Consider the following 20264-nt stretch of genomic DNA (forward strand, 5'->3'; position numbering starts at 1 on the left):
TGGGGGATCCAGGATGAGATATATAAATGGGAAACTTAATTTGTGGGATCCATTTTTTCCTTCCATCTGTACCTGCTTATTAGGCTCTAGAAACTGCATGTTTTCCTAGCTATCTTCTTCCACAGACTCCACCCTAAAGTGAGTAATCCAATTAAGAAACTTAAAAACTGACAAATGAAACATCCTACAGCTACTGGATCTTCTCCTGTCTTTCTGTGTAGTTGTATATGTATTGTGTGTGTGATGTTTATATAAAAGAGTTATAATTAATTGGCTTAAAGAAAAATAAGTGCTTTAACATTTTGTTAGAAAAATAAAAATTAATACCTTTTAGTTCATGTCACCTTAGTAAACTTTAGCAAACAAAGAGTTTTAAAGATTATTGGTAAAATAAAGAGATTTGCTCTAAATTAGGCAAGGTAGATATTAGGTTTACTATTTGTTTTAAGGTCATAAACTGCTTTGACTTCTGAAAACTGTTCAACTTAAGTGCTTCAGAGCTATTAGATTCTAAATAAGGCCTGGGGACATGTGAAGTTACCCACGCCCCTGAATATGCTGAAAAGAGTCAGACCTGGCCGGGCGCGGTGGCTCAAGCCTGTAATCCCAGCATTTTGGGAGGCCGAGACGGGCGGATCACAAGGTCAGGAGATCGAGACCAGCCTGGCTAATACGGTGAAACCCCGTCTCTACTAAAAAATACAAAAAACTAGCCAGGTGAGGTGGCGGGCGCCTGTAGTCCCAGCTACTCGGGAGGCTGAGGCAGGAGAATGGCGTGAACCCGGGAGGCGGAGCTTGCAGTGAGCTGAGATGCGGCCACTGCACTCCAGCCTGGGTGACAGAGCGAGACTCCATCTCAAAAAAAAAAAAAAAAAAAGAGTCAGACCTCATCTACACTTCCGTATGGTGTCCTAGGCTCCACAGCTAGAACATAATAAAAATAACTTACCAGGTTTTTCAACAAAATTAAAAATTGCTAAGAGTTACCATTATAACATGTAGTAGAAACTACTGAAAAAACATTTTTACATGCAAGATATGTGAGGAGAAGTTAAAAGGGTTTTTGGTAAAATATTATAAGAAGGCAAAGGAATGTAAATTTTTTGCATAGTTTAGAGGGCTAAAGGATTGCTTTAAAATAGATAAGATAAAGCTAAAGGTTGTGGAAGGTTTGTAAAAACAAAATAAATCTTATAAACAAAATCCTGTGTGTGAACATATTGGTTAAATTTAAAGGGGTATTGTTCGGTTTTTCTGTAAATTGAACCTTGAAAAAAAAGCTCAGCAGGGTCTTCTTAGAGCACCGATCAGATCTTTAACAAAAGTTTGTAAAAGATTACAAAAGGCTTATCAGAATCTCACCTTATGGTCAAGCCAATTAAGATTGAATCAATTTGTCTGTAAGATTTTATTAAAGATTGGCATTGACGTTAATAGCACTCTAAAGAAATGGTGAAATTTGACTTTCTCTCTTGAACAAAATTTTCATGTAATATTAAAGGATAATGAAAGGTTTTTTTACTTTTTGAATAAATTAGCAAAAGTGGGGAAAGACGAGAGGCAAATTGTTTGAAAAGCTAAGTCTTCCCTCTATCAATGAGTAAAGAGTTTTGACTTTTTAAACATTTTGAGTCATAATTTTGGATAAATGAATGACTTATGGTGACCTGGAATTCTATTTCATAATATCAAGTGTTTTAAACCTTTAACATATTTGATAGGCTTCCTAAAATCAAATTTCAACTTCAAAATGGTCTCTTCTGACCTCTAACTTTGGAATACTAAAGAGGGTCCCTGGAGCATCCAAAAGAGAAGTAAACAGGATTACTTGACATGATAAGTTAAATGGAAAGCACTGTCAAAATAAAATTAATATTTAACCTTCTTCAGGTTATATTTAGTGATTGATATTAATATGTGTTCCAAAATTGTACAGAATTTCTAAAATTTTAATTTCTGAGTATGTTATCAATCATAATTATTGTTATTATGTTAAGTTATTGTAGACCACAGAAAAAATCACATTTCCTTGTTAATTGTATTTTCAACTGTAACTATTTAAAGTCATTTCCACAGTTAATTGTTTAATGCTGATGCAGATTCTGAAAACTTCACATGCACACAAAATCCTGGAAAATGGTGTTTTTTAGGAGGTTCATGAAATAATATAATGGACCCTGAAAAGCACTCTTGAATACAGGTTTCTAGTAATTTTAGAATCATATCATTTGGACTGGGTAAAAATTCCTGGAACTTTAACAAAAAGACTGACTTTTTAATAAAACTGCTAACCCCAAGTAGAAAAAAAAAAATTAATTGAATACCAAGAAAATACTTTGCCAGATGTTCATGCTGAATCAACCGATACCGAAATTGTTTAGATATACAATTTGAAGGAACTCCATGGTCTAAGTCAAATTGCCTATGATAACTCAACAGTCATCAGTGCTATGTACTTAAATTGGAGAAACAACTGGTATTCATGAGAACATAAGGCCAATGTTAATTAAGGATGGACCAGGACAGCCACCTTCTCTTTCCTGAGTCCTTAAATATTTCGTTATTAAAGATTGTACATTCTGTGACTCATCATGGAAAAGATAAAGTGGTTCATATTAAAAAACATATTGGTTTGGTGATTTCTAAATTGCTAAAACAATTTATGACCAATGTTTGGTTTGTCAAATCCATATTCCTGGGAAGACAATCAAAGCTGCAGTTACATTTGACTACCCAATGAGCCATTTAAACATTTACAGAGAGATTTCATCAATTATAATTTTCAATGCAGGTTTTCTGGTTGTAGAAGGGATTTCCCATGCAAGCAGGCAAATGTTATAAAAGATGATTATGCCACAGTCTATTTTCACCAGATAAAGAAAGCTTTTTATAGCTCCCTGAGGACAACGAACCCCTTTGCAATCTAGAACAAAAAGATTGAATCTTCTGAGAACATCAAAAGAAGACTACCCTTGCCATCCACACTACAGCAAAACTTCAGGACCTTGAACCTTGGGTTCATAACCTCACAACTGAGAAGGGTTCCTCCACACTCTTGGATGTGAACACCTATCAGTGTACATCAGTTTAAGGTAAAGCTAACCAGGGAAGCTTCTCCCCAGAAGGTGATGGCGTCCTTGATGTTAACAACTTTTCCCAAGGTCACAGATCAAGACTTCTTTAGAATCATGAGATATTTATCTTTGAATATTTTTCTCTTGTTCATGCCTCTATGAAAAACAGAAGTGAAAACATGGTCTGTCGTATGTGCTTATGGGGTATACTTTTATTTATAAAGGATTTTGCAGCCGGCATGAATAACTTAATACCTCGATAGCTGAAAGATGAAGGCCCAAAGTAGGTGAGAAACTTTAATGGTACATACATTGCCTTAAAATCAGTCAGAAACAGAACATTGTTCCACTCCTCTTAACCCCTATCATGGGTTAAACAGAACATTGGCAGGAGATCTTCACTCTTCTAGAAGGGCATCATTTGTTAGTTACTTTTTCCATGTGTTGGAGTAAAAGAAACAATGATTAGAAATGTATCCCTCATGATAGGCTTTATAGCAGATTCTACTGTAAAGGGTATGGTTACATAACAGACTTTAAATTCTTTTGTGAAAGTTACGCCAAACAATTCAATTGCTCTAGATTACTTACTGGCTAAACAAGAGTATCTGTGCAGCTGCTGGTGCTTGTGACCTATTAAAAAAATGCATCAAATGGAGATTATAGAGATTTATTTGTAGGGGATTAATGAAGACCTAGAGTCTTTAAGATAAAGAATTTCATCTTTATCTAGTTCATTATTTGATCTATTTTATTTTAGACGGGTTGGTTTTATGGGGTTTCTGGATAAGGAGCGTACTCCAAACTCTTGGTATTACCCTCCCGACAGTCAGAATAGTAGTCTCCCTGTGCTCGGTATTCTCTCAAATTTTAACTGTTTGCATGCAGCCATGTTTAAATGTCAAATGGTCTCTCTTCAACCGGACTGACAAGAGCTGAAAGAAGTGTGTGACCATGAGAGCTGAATGATAACCTCTGAATGATATGCTGAGAATGGAAACCCAAAAACATGGTAACTGAGAGTGGTGCTAAGATCCTATGTTTTGGTCACACTCACAGCTACCTGGCCACAAAGGGGGATTTTTACTACAAAATTAGGGGAGGCCATTGTTTTGTACTGAACTCATGCTCTTGGCCCCAACAGACCAGACCAAACTAAAATGGAGTTGCTCATGCTAAATGTGACATAGTCAAACTAAGACTTTAAGGAAACACATAGGTCCTAGAACAGACCAGATTTTGCTTTCCTCCTGTAAACAGGACATTCTAGCATAACGAGGTACCCTCTACTCAGTCCTTGTTCCTACCTTGCAAAATTCACTATTCTACTGTTTACCAGTAAGTTTTAAGACCAAAGGTGATAGTGACATCATTGATTAAAGTTTCGGTCAATCTCTCAAAGTTAAAAAGATGACCAAAAGGGGAGAATTATTAAATCAAGTTTAGTCTAAAGCCACCTCCTTACATAATTTAAGTTCAGCCTAAAAGTTTTTCTGTACATCGTGAACTATAACAAGTGGAGGTGTAAACAGACCATAGCCTACACTTGTGCCAATCACTGAGTTTTGACCAATGAAAGGTAGCCAACTGTTCAAAATGTTCAAATAAGGCAAATGCCGAGCTGTAACCAACCCAGCTGTTTTTGTACCTCGATCCCATTTTCTATAGGTTACTTTTCTTTTTCTGTCCATAAATCTTCTTCCACCATGTGGCTGCGCTGGAGTCTCTGAGCCTACTCTGGCTCAGATGGCTGCCTGATTTGCATATCATTCATTGCTCAATTAAACACCTTTAAATTTAATTAGGCTGAAGTTTTTATTTTATCACTATCAGTACTACACTCTAGAGATGAAAACAAGATATTATTAAAATCCAGATTTGACATGAATTTTAACTAGAAACTCCTTTTCAAACTGGACATACTGTTTAAAGCAGTATGTTTTTTAATCTGGAAGTTAAGTAACATTTTCTTTAAAAAATGTCTCTTTTGGATTATATTGAGAAATTTAACCTCTCATGTCTTTTTTTTTTTTTTCCTGAGATTGATATATATTCATTCCCAAAATCTTAATCTAGCCCAAAGTAAACAAAATAAAGAGCTAGGAATAGATGAAGTGTGCTGTGTGTTGGACTATTTGGACTCATATATATCACGATATGATATTTTGCTAACAAATAATGAAATTGTGGAAATTCTATGTATATATTTTTCAGCAGACAAAAATAAATTTCCCAAATAGAATGACTTGCTTGGTTTGGAGCATTGTTGCTATTTATGCTGCAAAATTGCTTTGTCTCAAAATTCTAATTGTGAAATTTCCTAAGTGATATAGTATAATATTACTTTTTATAGTAGTTAATAATAAGGTCCTTCAATGGTACAATTCTGAAGCAAATAAATCTAGTCTTTGAAAAGTTTCTACATACTATGTTGCAAAAATTTAAAGATCAGCTGCTAGCATAAATAAATCCCGTAAATCATTCAGAAAGCTTCTGCTAGTAAGATTAACAGAACACAGGAAATATGTATTTCAAGATATACAAAGATTAGACCAGCCTCTCAGTCTAAGGAAGGTGACACTAAAACTCTGCTCACAGTTTAACGTTTAAAGACTACTAATCCTGATCTATGAGATGTCATCCGAGTGAATATAAAGTTCCAGACTAAATAGAACAAAGCCCAATAAATAACTTAGCGCTTCACATGATGGGACACCAGATGCTAGCAAAATTATCTGATCTTTACAGGGTTGTGTGGGTGGAGACAAACAAAATACCTCGAGGGAAGTGACTGTGTTGTTTTAAGGAAAGAGAGAAAAGAATGTGACTTAGATAGAAAAAGACACATGTACATATTGCACTCTGCATGAAAGAGAAGCTTAGATGTGCTGTGGGACCTTGTATTTTAACAAGACAAGTTATGTGAACTTGTCTGTGAGGATGTCTGCGCACATCAAAGAGGAAGACTAGAAGCATCAGTGGCTAGAATTTTAATAAAATAATAAAAATCACCAGATCAGTAGCTGAGTTTGTCTGCTGGCTACAGAGCAGGTGGCTTCTGTTTCATAGGAACTGATTTGGGAAATCAAAGATTTTCAAATAATACTGTTGTACTTAAATGTGTGCCCTTATAAGTTTTCTTTATAAACACCCATGCAAATTACAAATAAAAGTTACTCAATGAATATGCTAAGGTATCCAGAATTTTTAAAAATGTATTCTACAATTAATAGAAAGTAAACGGCACAGATGAATAGCCCAGCAATCTTGGGACTTGTCCAAAATAATGCGTAAATTTGAAACTAGTAAAATGCTTGAGTTAGAAGCAGATTGTATTTATATAAATAAAGAAGATGCTGGAAATCCAGTTAAGTTGCTTCTAAAAAATAAATATTTTCTTTTTTTTTTTTTTTTTTTTTTTCAAATTGTAAGTATAATAAAATTCTGGTTAATGTGATGAACTGACCTGATATAGAAAGACAACCCTACCCATCACAAATACACACACACACACACACACACCATGTACATATATCAGAAGTATAATGTAATCCTTTTAAATTCTATAGTTGGCTTTTCAAATAAAAAAGGAATGAACAATTTTTAGAAACTGGAAATAAATTAGAAGAATATTTGGTGAATGTGAGCCAAAGCAGAAAACATACAAGGCTGTAAGAACTAATGAAAAGTCTTAGAGATAGAGGTTTTAATGGTTAAACAGAAAGAAGGAATAATGGCTTGTACAATATGGGAAGCAGGTACAATCCCTGGATAAGTCAAGGCTCTACTGATTATGTCATCTAGGAATAGCAACCAGAACAACTGCCTACTGGCGTTGGGAAGCTGCAGAAAGGTAGCAGTCTAAGCAGGGGTATGCAAGGATGAAGCGCCATCAAGAAGGTAACTGGGGCCGGGCGCGGTGGCTCAAGCCTGTAATCCTAGCACTTTGGGAGGCCGAGACGGGCGGATCACGAGGTCAGGAGATAGAGACCATCCTGGCTAACACGGCGAAACCCCGTCTCTACTAAAAAATACAAAAAATTAGCCGGGCGCGGCGGTGGGCGCCTGTAGTCCCAACTACTCGGGAGGCTGAGGCAGGAAAATGGCGTAAACCCGGGAGGTGGAGCTTGCAGTGAGCTGAGATCCGGCCACTGCACTCCAGTCTGGGCGACAGAGCGAGACTCCATCTCAAAAAAAAAAAAAAAAAAAGAAGGTAACTGAACCTCAAGCTTGATTCACTTTGCTGAAGGGCCTAACTAATACAATGCTAGCCCTGTGATCATGAAACAGCCAAGAAATTGACATAAAGCTGGTTATGAACAGTTGAAACTTGGAGAGCTCTCACAAAAGCAGCTTGAAATACAGCCTGGATTTGGGGAATGTCTATAGAAAACAATTCTCACTGAAAATGAATTCACAATCAGAAGTTATAAAATACGTAAGATTAAAACTAGAGAATTGACATGCCACAAACATGAAACAAAAGAAAAATATGAAATAATTTCTTTGAAAAATTCAATGAGATTTAAAATCATTCTGGCAATCTGGTATGCCCAGTGTCTGGATAAACTATTCCTGGACAGAACATCTAACAATCTGGATAATGTATTTAACATGCCCTTTTAAATGCATAATTGAACTGGTAGGAAGTAAGACAGAAACTTCAGAGACCAAGAAATTATGATAAATGTAACCTGAAAGGTTAAGAAAGGACTAAAACTGGCATTCACCCTGAGGCATCTATTCATTTGTGGTGATGTGGAGTTTTAGTTTTCATATTAAATAACTAAATCACGTTATTCAAATACAAGAAGACTGACTTTTTGATGTCACAATAAATATTAATTACATGAAAAAAGAAAAGACAAACCTCTTAAGAATTTTACCTTGGTGAAGAAGCAACAGAGTTTGATCTTATTGAGGGCAATTTTACAGATCTGAGGTTCACGTCTGCCACTTAAAAATAATCAAAACATAATATACATTAAGTGTTCAAATTCTGAGTGTATGGTTTAATGAATGCTTACATCTCTATACATAATACCCACGTTAATAGTACTTTAAAGCAGACCAAGATACCTCTTACATATATTTCTCCTATTCAGTAATGAACCAGGAAAACTGCTATCATGACTTATATCATCCTATGTTTATTTTGCATGTTGTTTGTCTTCATAAAAACAAAGTCTTTTGTATCTGACTTCAATTAACATAACGTCTATGATATACACCCATGTTGGGTGTGGCAATATTTTATTCTTTTTGCTCTACAATATTCCATTATATGATTATACCACAATTTGTTTATAATATCTGCTCTTCAAGTTTATTTCGGTTGCTTCCACTTTTTGACAATAAAACCAGGGCTGCTATTAAAATTCTTGTACATGTAGCTCAGTGAATGTGTGTACACAATTCTGTTGGTTCATACCTAAGAATTAAATGGACATGTCATAAGGTACACATATATCAAGCTTTAGCAGATATTGATAAAGAGTGTTTCAAAATGGTTGCTTCTCATCTGCAGTGTATGGAGTTCCAGTTGCTCCACATCTTGGCCAATATTTGATTATGTTAGGCTCTTTAATTGTACCACCCTAGTGGGCTCGAAGTGCATTGTGCAGTTCATATTGTGGTTTTAACTTGCTTTTTCCTAATGAAGGAGGTAGTATGATATAACACATTTTAAATTCTTATTGACCGTGTATATTCTCTTTTAAAAATTCTTTGTACTGGTTTTACTTTTTTCCTCCTTAGTGTTTGCAATTTACCGACTGTTTTGTAGAAGGAATTTACATATTTTGTATATACTTTTTTTGTTTACATGCATAAAAATTTCTGCTACTCATGGATAGCATTTTTACATTCTTCATGGAATCTTTTGATAAACAAGTATTTTATTCTTGAAGTTAATACTTATTAATATTTTCTTTATAGTTAGGGCTTTCATTGTCCTATTTAAGAAAAAGTTTATGGTGTAACAAGATAAGCTGAATAAGCTACAAAAACTATGATGCTTGGTTTTTAAACCCGTAAGAGAACTTAAGATGAATATAAACTAGATGAATTATATTTCAATGAAGCAGGAACCTGTCTTTGGAGAGAATAACACACAGTCACTTTTATCTTTGCACATATAGTAAAAAGAGAGTGAATCTGTCATAGGATAGCATAAGAAAAACCCAGAATAAAACTTTTAAAGAATTGTAATGGCTGTGTATGCTCTGGCATAACTAATAGTTTTCCAAGCAGTCTCAGTATCCTCAGTATCTGTTTCTCCTCCAGTTGTTTCACACAAAGCTTTCACTGAGTAGATGATACTAGTGCCTTTTATAGCGTGGGAAAAACAGTGTGACTGACAGCGTACTCCTCGGAAGGATGGGGAATTCACCAGTTACTCAGCCGAGTAGGAACAGAGCATAGGAAATGAAAAAGTATTCTCTCAGGTACAGAAGGTTAGCTAGTACATGTAAGTAGTGACCTGAAGATTGGAGGCAGGGAAAGAGGGTTGGGGAAAATCCTTAAGATGACAGAGGCTTCACTGAGCATGTTGTCACCACACTGTGGCTGAAGGACAGGAGCAGGTAAAAGGGTTGCAAAAGATTCCCTGGAGGTACAGAAGACTTTCACCAAATGCAGATAAATGCATGGAGACTGGTAGGAGGGTAGGGCAATGGAGAGAAATGTCCACATTGCACAAAATCTTTATTTAGTTCAAAGTAGTGGCCCCCTGTGGGCTAGGATTAATGCAGCAGGGTGGAGAATGATCCCTCGAAAGTGAAAAGCCATGGGCAGGGCTGAAAAGAAAAGAGAACTTCATAGTCATTTGGAAGACTGGGTATCAGACTATAAGGCAGAAGTAGATCTCCCACAGTTCAGAAGAGTTATCTACTCAACTGTGAAGCAAAGAGGTATCTAGAGTGTGGCCAATGCTCAGATCCCAAGCTATCCTGAAATAAATATTCTTATCTCAAAGTCAAAAGAAGTTCTGAGCAAGTGGTGAAATGAGAGTCCTGTCAGACATACATGTAACTAAATCTGCGACAAAACCTGAAACCAATTTAACCATAAATTATATTGATTCTTTCCACCATCCTTGTAGCAGCTTGACAGGTGAAGAAATATTTTCTTTTCAGATGCAAATGTTATTTATTTTAATACTTATGTTTCTTGAACATGTAATATCAATATGTGGTAAAAAAAAAAAATATGAGATATGTATCCTGGATAACATGGTGAAACCCCGTCTCTACTAAAAAAAAAATACAAAAATCTAGCCGGGCGAGGTGGCGGGCGCCTGTAGTCCCAGCTACTCGGGAGGCTGAGGCAGGAGAATGGCGTGAACCCGGGAGGCGGAGCTTGCAGTGAGCTGAGATCCGGCCACTGCACTCCAGCCTGGACGACAGAGCGAGACTTCATCTCAAAAAAAAAAAAAAAAAAAAAAAAAAATATATATATATATATATATATATATATGAGATATGTAGTGAAGCAAGAGCTTGTGAACAAGCTTGTTATTGTTTCTGAACAATAGGGGTAAAACAGTCAGCAGACCCACATATATACCATTTATTAGAATAAGAAAACCCAGACTTTAAAATAACTATGGTTAATATGTTAAACTGACCTAGTAGAAAGGTGGACAAAATGCATGAACAAATTGGGAATTTCGACACAAAAATGTAAAGTAAGAAAATAAACAAACTACCAGAACAGAAAAAGAGTATCAAAAATGAAAAGTGTGTTTCTATGGACTTAACAATGGATCACACACTGAAGGAAATTGAATACAGGTCAAAATAAATTACCAAAACTAAAGCTAAAATAGAAAATACCTGTGTATGTATATATGTATGTATGTATCTATCCGTCTATCTACAAAATATCAAATGTTCTAGGTAAATAATAGTATGAGATAATATCACATGTTCTAATATATTTGTAATTAAATTTCTAGAAATAGCTAAAGAAAAGGAGGAGTGCAAAGACATTTTTGAAGAGAGAGTGGCTGAAAATTTTTCAGAATTAATGAAAGATAGAAACCCACAGGTGTAAGGAGCTTAGTAAACTCTAAGCAAGACTAAACACATAAACACACCCCCCCCCACACACACACCCTTAAACTCCCCATCATAACCAAACATCTGCAAACTAAAGATAAAGAACAAAATACTAAAAGTGGCCAGAGGAAAATTACAATTACATTCAGGTAACAACAGCAACAACAAAATATGGCTCACAATGAAGGCTGGAAGATAGTGAGGTGGCATCTTTAAAGTCACCTTAAAGTCACTCAAAAAAATAAAAAATAAACTCAGAATTCTTTACTAGTATCCTGTTAAAATGAAGGTAAAATAAAAACATTTTCAAGAGCAAAGGCTGAAAAATTTGAGCACTAGCACAGAACTTTAAAATAAATTATTAAAAAGGTTCTTCAAGCCTAAGTAAAAATATGTATTTCCTTTAAGACTATTGACTATTTAAAGCAAACATAATAAATGTGTAGTATAGAATTAAATTTACAAGAGCAAAAATGTTGATGATGAAAGAAATAAATTACTTCTTTATGAATATTATATTATGATATAATATTTAAAATTATTCTGTGATAAATTAAGAATGTATTATTCTAATGATACTCTTGTGCAGTTTTGATGTTACGCTTGTGAGTTTCTCAGGAAAACATTGCGACATAAGATCTCTTTTTCTTTTATCTGGAAGAGTTTGTATGATGGCAATTTTTGTTTCTTCCTTAAGTATTTGGAAAAATGTATTGGTCAGTTTATCTCTGCCAGGAGATTTCTTTGTGACAAACATTTTAGTTAACAGATTTCTTTAATAGATATCAAACTTTAAGAATTCATTTCTTCTTTTGTCAGCTCCAGTAAGCTATGGCTTTTATTTTTGTTTTTGAGAAATTATCAAATTTCTAAAGTTATTCATCATATTTTTGTATTTTCTTTCTGAGATTTTCAAATCTGCAATATTGCCCTATTTTCTATTGTCTTTTGATTTTGTATGTGTGTGTTGGTGTGTCTTTTGTTTTTTTCTATTTACTTTTTTATATTTTTGGATTTTATATTTCTCTCTTTTTATCTTTGTTTCTTCCCCTTTCTATATTTCTTAGATTTTATTTGCCGTTCTTTTCCTCGCTTCTTGAAATGGAAGCTTTAATATATAATGAAAGTTACATAACTTGTCCTGTCTTCTCTTGTAAGAACACATCTATTTTGGAATTTCTTATGGAATCATTTGCTCTTTTAATATAATGCAATTGGGATATGTTGTCATATGGTTAATTAAAAAAAGGTAGTGTTAAAAATTATGCAAGTATATTTAAAACATTAATTTTTATCTTAAAATGTATAAATATAAGTGGTATTATTAGCTGTATTGTGTTGAATGGTGTCCCCTCATAATTCAGGTAGACCTGAAACCTGTGACTGTGACCTTATTTGGAAATAGGATCTTCAACATGTCATCTTATTAAGATAAGGTCATAAGGGATTATCTAATGATTAATGCCCTTATAAGAAAATGGAAATTCAGACACACACAAAAAGAGAAGGCCGTGAAAAGGTGGAGGCAGAGAATGAAGCGATTTATTTACCAGCCAAGGAACACGAAGGACTGCTCATAACCACCAGAAGCTACAACAGAGATATGAAGCAGATGTTTCCTCAGAGTCTCCAAAAGTGAAGCAATCTCGCCAATTCTTTACCTAGATTTCAGACTTGGAACCTCTGGAACTGTGAACGCATACTTTCATTGTTTTAAGCTACCCATTTTGGGGCAGCGCCCAGAAACTAATACACTAGGTAATCTCTTAATATGGAAGGAATGAATCTTTTCTTCAGTTTGAGTTCACTGACTAGAATTTCAAAGTGTCGTGTGTGTGTGTGTGTTTGTGTGTGTGTGTGTGTGTGTTTCTCTCTTAAATTGCAGTTTCCAGTTTCGATTTTTTTTTTCTTTGAGATGGAGTCTCGCTCTGTCGCCCAGGCTGACGTGCAGTGGTGTGATCTCGGCTCACTGCAAGCTCCGCCTCTCGAGTTCACGGAGCAATCTGGGTGCAGGATTTATGAGATGTTTACAATTAATCCACCCAATCCTTTATTGTTGTCTTGTCCACAACTATTTTTAAAGCAATTTCAAATGACATACTTACGTTTATCTAATGTTAAGTATTTCAGCATGATTTTTATAAAAACATCCATCTTTGTTTTACATTAGTATTTTTTGATCTTCCCAATAGTTACTCAGGCAAATTAGAGCTTGAAGTAAGTACCACAGAGTGTTGGTAAACATGCTATGGAGAGAGCTGGGTGGTTGCCAGCATTCGCCTGCTGTGAGTATCCCTCAGTGTGACTCACAGCAGAATGGGGAGGAATTATGAATCCAGAAATCTGTTGTTGGGGAAAGATAAGTCTATTTTGGTTTACTTGTACTTTATTATTTTACTTTATTGTTCTTTCTTTTTTTCAACAATCAATCTTTGCTAGACAGCCTGTGGGACAGTTAGGGTAGAAAGAAAGAAGGGAGGTAAGTGGAAGTAGGACAGACAGGGAAAAACATGCTGACAGGTGATCTCCTATGCCATTGATTAATGTCAAACTTTAAATCCCAGGCTATTTCTCTCAAACCATTTATCTTCTGATCTACTTCCCTGAGTTGCTGGGTGATATCAAGCAGGAAACACAAGCAACATTTTATCGATATAACAGAAACAAAAATAGCAAGGATAGTGAATTGTTTCCATGATGAGACCACAAACTCCAAATATGTACCAGCTAAGTTGGGAATATTCTGCATTATACCTTCTTTCCTCTAATATAGATTTGATAAGGTAAAAGTTTCTTAAAATTAGTGAATATGTCCTTTGTTAACCAAGTTAATAAATAATAGCTAAAATACATTTAGTGATTAATATGTGCTGGCAAATTACTTTGTTGTTCTTGTTTAACTGCCAAAATAATGTTTGATGTAGATAATAGGTATCCCAATTGATATGGTATGGCTGTGTCCCCACCCAAATCTCACCTTGAATTATAGTTCACACAATCCCTATGTGTTGCAGGAGGGACCTAGTGGGAGGTATTTGAACCATGGAGGTGTTTTCCTCCATGCTGTTCTCCTGATAGTGAATGAGTTCTCATGAGATCTGATGGTTTTATAAGGGGCTTACCCCTTTGCTCGGCTCTCATTCATCCACTTCCTGCTGCCCTATGAAGAAGGACATGTTTACTTCCCCTTTTGCCATGATTGTAGGTTTGTGAGGCCTCACCACTCGTGCTGAACTGTGAGTCAATTACACCTTTTTCCTTTATAAATTACCCAGTCTCAGGTACGTCCTTATAGTATCATGAGAACAGACTAACACACCAGTTTTACAGATAATTGAAATGCGTTAGTCATTTACCTGTTCTCACTCAGTTTAAGAGATTGAGCTATAATATAAATCAAGAAGATGTGCATATGACCATTATTCTGTCTTCTCATGCAGATTCAAATGGTGCTGAGCACAAGGCAATGCTCACTGGATATTAATTGACATATGTAGTAGATTAAATAGTAGCCCTCCAAAAGATATGCTTCTGTCTTAATCCTCAGAACCTGTGAATGTTACCTTATATCAAAAACAAACAAACAAAATGTAATTAAATAAAGAATTTTGAAATGAAGAGATGATCTTAGATTATCAGTGTCAGTCCTAAATCCAATGCAAGTGTTCTCATAAGAGACACATAGAGGAGAAGACATATAGAAGAGGAGGAGGCAGTGTGACCACAGAGGCAGATCCTGGACTGATGTAGCAAAAGTCAAGGAATCCCCACAATGACAGGAGCCGGAAGAGGCAAAGAACGGATTCTTTCCTAGAGCCTCCAAAGAAAGTGTGATCCCGAGGGCATTTGGCCTCCAGAACTATAAGAAAATAAATTTCTGTTTTTCTAAGCCACCCAGCTAGACTTAATTTTTACAACAGAAAAGTTGCATAGCATAGGAGATTAAGAAGTTTTTAAAAATGAATGGAAGAAGTAGATTGAGAGGTAGGAGAGGAATCTACCCATTATAGTTAGAATTTTGCATAAAAATTTCAGGCCTCTGGTTTCTAATTAATAAATTTATCTTCCTGCCTTTGAGGTATTCACTGATAATGAATTTCCAGTTATTAAAAAAAAACTCATTTGTTTAAATCAATAATTTCCTGAAAAAAACATATAAAATATTTCAAATAAAAATGAATTAATAATAATCACCTGGGTGAAATCTTGTGTAAGGATGCTATTCCTTCAGCAACTTTGCTCATTAACACTAAGTTAAAAGATTTAGAGTCTCCATTGTTCCTCTGAGGTACTTTGTTTGGAATTTTATCTTGACCTTTTGGAGTAAAAGAGTAGTGTCTAATGGCAGAAATCAGTAAATAATCCCTTTCACCAGACAGGCAAACCCAAAACAAATCTGGTTTTTAACAGCAAAATTGATTTCTGCATTCTATTGGTGAAGCAGATAAGAAAGAATTAACACTAATTTTTCTGGAAGACATAAGCACATTTTTGCTAAAATTTCAGCTTTTCACACTTTTCACAATGAGAGTAGGAAATGAGAACACACATGTTGGAAGGATGCTTTCAAAATATAAATCAACACATGATAGTACTGCTTAGAAGCCCCCAACACCTTCTAATTATTATTATTATTTTTTTATTTTGAGACAGAGTCTTGCTCTGTCTCCCAGGCTGGAGTACAGTGGCATGAACTCAGCTCACTACAAGCTCTGCCTCCCGGGTTCACACCATTCTCCTGCTTCAGCCTCCCCAGTAGCTGGGACTACAGGCGACCACCACCATGTCTGGCTAATTTTTTTTTTTTTTTTTTTTTGTATTTTTTAGTAGAGATGGGGTTTCACCGTGTTAGCCAGGATGGTCTCGATCTCCTGACCTCCTGATCCGCCAGCCTTGGCTTCCCAAAGTGCTGGGATTACAGGCATGAGCCACCGTGCCTGGCTCTAATTATTTTTTTAAATAAAATCTATTACTTATGCTGGCTTAAAGTAGCTTAAATGATCCAATCCTTGAATAACCCATTTTTATTTGTTCATTTGTTTTTGTGATAAATTTTACATACTGTGAAGTACAGTGTATAAATTTGATTAATGCTGACAAACAAATGAAATCAACAATAGAAAAATTATATAAAAGATTCTTATAATTCCAGAAAATGTCTTTGTTCCTATATCCCTTCTAATCCCAATGCCCACCGGACATTGCTGTTCTTGTTCTCATCATCATAAGTTAGAGTTTCCTCTTGTTGATATTTGTATAATGGAATCCCACAGTGGTCTTTGGGTTTGGCTTTTTCTGTCAAATATGATATTTTTGAGATCCATCTATGTTGTTCCACGTGATATTAGTTTATTTTTTAAAATAATATTCAATGGCAAGAATGTACCACAAAGCACTTATTCATTGCCATGTTGAGGATGATTGGTTGTTTCAGTGTTTACACGATTTAATTACCCAAATATTTAGTATTTAGCTCCTAATTACATTGACTTTGTGAACATGTCTTTCGTTGTACACACATCTTCATTTCTCTAGACTAAAATCCTAGAAATGAAATTGCCAGCTCGTGGGGTAGCTGCATGTTTAACATTTTAAAGAAACTACACACTCTATTCCTGAATGGTAAAACCACTTAATATTCCTAGCAAAGTATTGAGATTCCAGTATCTCTGTACCCTAACCAGTTCTTTGTGTTTTAGTCCTTTTAGTTTTGTCATTCCAGTGTTTCTGACTTGTAGTTTTAATTTGGATATCTCCAAATGCTAATATTGAGGAGTTTTTAAATACCTATTGGCCATTCATGTATCTTCTTTTGTAAACTGTTGTTCTTCTGTTCTTCCGTCAATTTTAATTGAGCAATTTTTAAATTATTGATTTGATATATTACATATTTTGAGTACCTCTCCTTAGAAAGATATATGTGCAAAAACTGAGCCTGCCTTTTCGTCCTTAAGTATGTCTTTTGATGAGCTGAAGTGTTTAATTTGATGAAATACAGATAATCAGTTACTTTTAACAGCATATTTTGTGTTTTCACTCGGGTATGCTTGACTATTAGAAAACCTTACAAATATTCTTCTTTATTTTTTCTAGGATATTTATAGTTTTAGCTTTACTTTTTATGTCTACCACTCATTGTAAAATAACTATGGTGTGCGGTGGGAGGTAGGGGTTGAAGTTTACTTTTACTTTTTTCCCCATAAATTTTTTCTGTTGTTTCACATCATCTATTTAAAATACATTTTATTTTCCTCTGTTGAATTTATTTGGCACTTTATTTGAAAAGCAATGAATTGTGTAAATGTGGGTGTTACTTCTGGACTTTTTATTCAGAGTCATTAATATTTTTGTTGAATTTTATTTCAATACCATAGTGTCCTGATTAGTATAACTTTTTAATAAGTAATGAAATCTGATAATGCCAATCCTATAATCTTGCTCTCTTTTTCTAAGGATCAGTCTGCCTATTCTAGGTCTTGGCCCTTTCCCTATGTTAGAATCAGATAGCAAAATTGTACTAACAAAAAAGCCTGCTGAGAATTTGATTAAACCTGCATTAGCTTTATAGGTAAATTTAGTTAGAATTTGTGATATATTTTTGTGGTTATAACTGTAAAAGTCTTGCATGTCTTTTGTTAAATTTACCTTCTTCAGCTAGTATGGGCACTTTTTGTTGGCAGAATAGTGCTATAAAGAAGTTAGGGACAAAATGGAAGGAATCGTCAATAAGTAAATTATTTAATTAACATTTATCACTCTTAATTATATAACGGTCATGTGAATCCCAGTAAAGAAACAAAGTTATAAACTTGCATTGTCTTCAGAAGTTATAACTAACTTAACATATTTAGTTCTATGAAAACAATTTCCCTTTAGGTAAACTTTGTGTAATAAAACAATGTTTTTATGTTAACTCTCAGAAATAGCTGAGAGAATATTTTCTTTGAAAATCACCTTTTATGAATCATAAAGGTACTCTAATTGAACAACTATACCCTAAACTGCCATGGTTTGGATCATGCAAGGGTTTTCTCTTTGAATCCCAGCCTGTCTGTTGTCATCTGAATTTAAATCCTCCTACTTGCAGTTATACATGGAAAAGTGGAAATTTTTAAATCGCATAATTGAGAGACTAGATGCAGAATTTCAGAACACTAAGCATCAATCAAGCTTCATTGTAGATGCCCCTATGTAAGCTGCCTTCATTAATTAGAACAATAAACAATTTACCCATATGTCTTAGTCCATTCTGTACTGCTACAACAGAATAGCACAGACTGGAAAATTCATAAACAATAACTTATTTGGCTCAACAGCTGTGGAGGCTAAGAAGTCCAAGATTGAGGGATGGCACCTGGTGAGGTCCTTCTCGCTGTATCAAAACATGGTGAAAGACATCACATGACAGGAAAACAAGAGAAGGCTGGACTCACTTTCATAACAAACCCAGTCTGAAGATAACAAAACCACTCCTGTAATAATGACATTAATCCACTCATTAGGGCAGAGTCATTACAACCTAATCACCTCTTAAAGGTTCCACCTCTCAACTCTGTTGAATTTGGGAATAAGTTACCGACACATGATCTTTGAGAGACACATTCAAACCATAGCACCATATAAATTTTTACTGAATTTATTCACGATTTTCTCTAACTAAAGATGTTCCTCAGCGTTTGAAAATTCAAAGTGCACTATAAACATGAATTTTCAATTGCTGCAGAATAGCAGTATTATCATCCACTTTAATCTGCATCTGAACATTTATAGATGATGATACAGTTACAGAAAATGATACTAGATTCATTCAAGTGATGATCTTTTTAAAGTCTTACTCTCAAAAGCTTTGGAAAGCTTTTAGAAGCTTTGGAAATTCAGTCAATGATAGAAATTGCCTTCATATCCTTTATGTTTCTTCTGAATTAACAGTAGGAGTTCCCTGTCAGACTCATCTCATGCAAATGGTGTCATATATCATCTCAACCATTTATTCGAAAAGCATGTATGGCTTACCTACTTTGTGTCAGGCCACGAATGCCACTTGCCATCTAGTTCCTTAGAAATTAGTAAGAACATACATAAAATAACATAGTAAACCACAAATTAAACAAAATAATGGTAGTGACATGAGGAAAATAAAGTTCTAAGATTGAGTTTCTGACAGAATGGGAATTCTTTAGATACTTATTGCAAGTATGTCTGAGATAAGATCTGAGTGACAGGAAGGAGCTGACATATTTAGGTCAGAGTAACCGGAATTTAGGCAGAAGGGATAGCTGTTACAAAGGTTCTGAACTTGAAACACACATCATGTATTTTTTTCAGGTACAGAAAGAAGGTCAATGAGGATGAAGTGTAGTACCAGTGGGGAATAGTTTTACCATATGGCATGGCAGAGATAGGCCAGGAACACAATCATTTTAAATTTGTTATCTCAGTTAAGGCATTTACATTGTATTCTAAGTTTTTTAGAAAACATTGGAAGGCTTTAAATAAAACCCCATTTAAATAAAGAGCTAGGTGTTTGTTGACAAATATTAGTAAGTTTGAGAAATCCTGAAATTTAAACATAATAATTATTTAAGTCAGAATAGTCAAGATTAATGTACAGTAAACACAACTATCCTCTAACCTCTCAGGCCAAATGAATTCATTGTCTTTGCTCTGGACCTAGGCACGTGGATTCACCTCCTTCAGGGCAACGTTTGCACTCAGGCAAAATAAAAAGACAAAATACTGAATTATGTGCTGGACCCTGAAGTTTCTGCTCAGAAGTGATACATGTCATTTCCACTCACTTTTTTTTTGTCATGAAAGCAAATTCCCTAAACAAGCTGGAGGTTTATGCAGCGCAGAAGTAATAATCCTTCATCTAGTTAGGACAAAAAGTATTTTTAAACAATATAGTATACCAAATAATGCATCATGTCACTGATGTGCTTCAATAACTACTCATATTGCAACTCTTAAGCTAATATTCTTTATGTTATCATATATTGAAAACAACATATTTTAGTCACTTTGCTGGAGTTAGATTTCTACAACTAATACACACAAACACACACACAAACAGAAACATTACAAACAATATCATAATTCTAAAAAACCTGCCACTCAAAAACTAATATTA

The 20264-nt window shown here is 34.8% G+C and overlaps 1 long non-coding RNA gene across 2 annotated transcripts in view; it reads right to left on the reverse strand.

The window, feature by feature from the left end:
- LOC105486200 (uncharacterized) overlaps window positions 1–20264 on the reverse strand; it is a 308856-nt gene that overhangs the window by 89430 nt on the left and 199162 nt on the right. The window lies entirely within an intron of this gene.

The sequence above is a fragment of the Macaca nemestrina genome, chromosome 3 (genome assembly GCF_043159975.1).
Source record: "Macaca nemestrina isolate mMacNem1 chromosome 3, mMacNem.hap1, whole genome shotgun sequence".
Lineage (NCBI taxonomy): Eukaryota > Metazoa > Chordata > Mammalia > Primates > Cercopithecidae > Macaca > Macaca nemestrina.